Source organism: Schistocerca serialis, unplaced genomic scaffold (genome assembly GCF_023864345.2).
Source record: "Schistocerca serialis cubense isolate TAMUIC-IGC-003099 unplaced genomic scaffold, iqSchSeri2.2 HiC_scaffold_1046, whole genome shotgun sequence".
Classification (NCBI taxonomy): domain Eukaryota; kingdom Metazoa; phylum Arthropoda; class Insecta; order Orthoptera; family Acrididae; genus Schistocerca; species Schistocerca serialis.
The window spans coordinates 30,766-33,195 of NW_026047235.1; the positions used below are offsets into that span (position 1 = coordinate 30,766).

A 2,430-nucleotide genomic window follows, 5' to 3' on the forward strand; every position below is an offset into this window, starting at 1 on the left:
GGATGCGCCGCCGCCCGGCGCTCGGCGCCGCGACGCCGTCTGCTGCTCGGTCGCCCCAGCGGTTCTCGCAGGTGGTTTGTATCGCAGCTGTGCGGACGTGTTGGCGCGTGCGCTGTGCTGGGAGAGTTCGCTTCGGCACCCAAGTAGGGCTTTTGTCCTTCTGTGGCGCTGGCGTTGGAGCTGCCGGTCACCGTAGGTGGCGCGTGTTGTCTCCCGCCGGCAATGCCACGACAGCACGCTCCCGGGCCTCTGTCGGCAGCGGCAAGCTCAGTTGGGAGCACGGGTGGTCGCACCTAAAGCGTCTACTCGCCTAACTCCGGGCGATTGCGCCTCTCTCGAACCCGACCAAGTACTTAGGACGGCGCTGCGCGCCGCCGGGACCTGAGAGGGTTTCGAGGTGTGTTGTGCAGGGGAGCTCAGCCTCCTCCTGTTTGCAGAATAATTGAGCGGACGCTTGCGTGTTCGCGCGGGCCCCCGGGACACACTCCCGGGCGGCCGGCTGCTCAGCTCTAGTTGACGCAGCTCCCTGGTTGATCCTGCCAGTAGTCATATGCTTGTCTCAAAGATTAAGCCATGCATGTCTCAGTACAAGCCGCATTAAGGTGAAACCGCGAATGGCTCATTAAATCAGTTATGGTTCCTTAGATCGTACCCACGTTACTTGGATAACTGTGGTAATTCTAGAGCTAATACATGCAAACAGAGTCCCGACCAGAGATGGAAGGGACGCTTTTATTAGATCAAAACCAATCGGTCGGCTCGTCCGGTCCGTTTGCCTTGGTGACTCTGAATAACTTAGGGCTGATCGCACGGTCCTCGTACCGGCGACGCATCTTTCAAATGTCTGCCTTATCAACTGTCGATGGTAGGTTCTGCGCCTACCATGGTTGTAACGGGTAACGGGGAATCAGGGTTCGATTCCGGAGAGGGAGCCTGAGAAACGGCTACCACATCCAAGGAAGGCAGCAGGCGCGCAAATTACCCACTCCCGGCACGGGGAGGTAGTGACGAAAAATAACGATACGGGACTCATCCGAGGCCCCGTAATCGGAATGAGTACACTTTAAATCCTTTAACGAGTATCTATTGGAGGGCAAGTCTGGTGCCAGCAGCCGCGGTAATTCCAGCTCCAATAGCGTATATTAAAGTTGTTGCGGTTAAAAAGCTCGTAGTTGGATTTGTGTCCCACGCTGTTGGTTCACCGCCCGTCGGTGTTTAACTGGCATGTATCGTGGGACGTCCTGCCGGTGGGGCGAGCCGAAGGCGTGCGACCGCCTCGTGCGTGCTCGTGCGTCCCGAGGCGGACCCCGTTGAAATCCTACCAGGGTGCTCTTTATTGAGTGTCTCGGTGGGCCGGCACGTTTACTTTGAACAAATTAGAGTGCTTAAAGCAGGCAAGCCCGCCTGAATACTGGTGTGCATGGAATAATGGAATAGGACCTCGGTTCTATTTTGTTGGTTTTCGGAACCCGAGGTAATGATTAATAGGGACAGGCGGGGGCATTCGTATTGCGACGTTAGAGGTGAAATTCTTGGATCGTCGCAAGACGAACAGAAGCGAAAGCATTTGCCAAGTATGTTTTCATTAATCAAGAACGAAAGTTAGAGGTTCGAAGGCGATCAGATACCGCCCTAGTTCTAACCATAAACGATGCCAGCCAGCGATCCGCCGCAGTTCCTCGATGACTCGGCGGGCAGCCTCCGGAAACCAAAGCTTTTGGGTTCCGGGGGAAGTATGGTTGCAAAGCTGAAACTTAAAGGAATTGACGGAAGGGCACCACCAGGAGTGGAGCCTGCGGCTTAATTTGACTCAACACGGGAAACCTCACCAGGCCCGGACACCGGAAGGATTGACAGATTGATAGCTCTTTCTTGATTCGGTGGGTGGTGGTGCATGGCCGTTCTTAGTTGGTGGAGCGATTTGTCTGGTTAATTCCGATAACGAACGAGACTCTAGCCTGCTAACTAGTCGCGTGACATCCTTCGTGCTGTCAGCGATTACTTTTCTTCTTAGAGGGACAGGCGGCTTCTAGCCGCACGAGATTGAGCAATAACAGGTCTGTGATGCCCTTAGATGTTCTGGGCCGCACGCGCGCTACACTGAAGGAATCAGCGTGTCTTCCTAGGCCGAAAGGTCGGGGTAACCGCTGAACCTCCTTCGTGCTAGGGATTGGGGCTTGCAATTGTTCCCCATGAACGAGGAATTCCCAGTAAGCGCGAGTCATAAGCTCGCGTTGATTACGTCCCTGCCCTTTGTACACACCGCCCGTCGCTACTACCGATTGAATGATTTAGTGAGGTCTTCGGACTGGTACGCGGCATTGACTCTGTCGTTGCCGATGCTACCGGAAAGATGACCAAACTTGATCATTTAGAGGAAGTAAAAGTCGTAACAAGGTTTCCGTAGGTGAACCTGCGGAAGGATCATTA

The 2,430-nt window shown here is 54.7% G+C and overlaps 1 non-coding gene across 1 annotated transcript; it reads left to right on the forward strand.

The window, feature by feature from the left end:
* Positions 1 to 523: 523 nt before the first annotated feature.
* On the forward strand, positions 524 to 2,430 carry LOC126430403 (small subunit ribosomal RNA). The gene has a single exon (XR_007577144.1). It is a non-coding gene; the product is annotated as a small subunit ribosomal RNA (ribosomal RNA).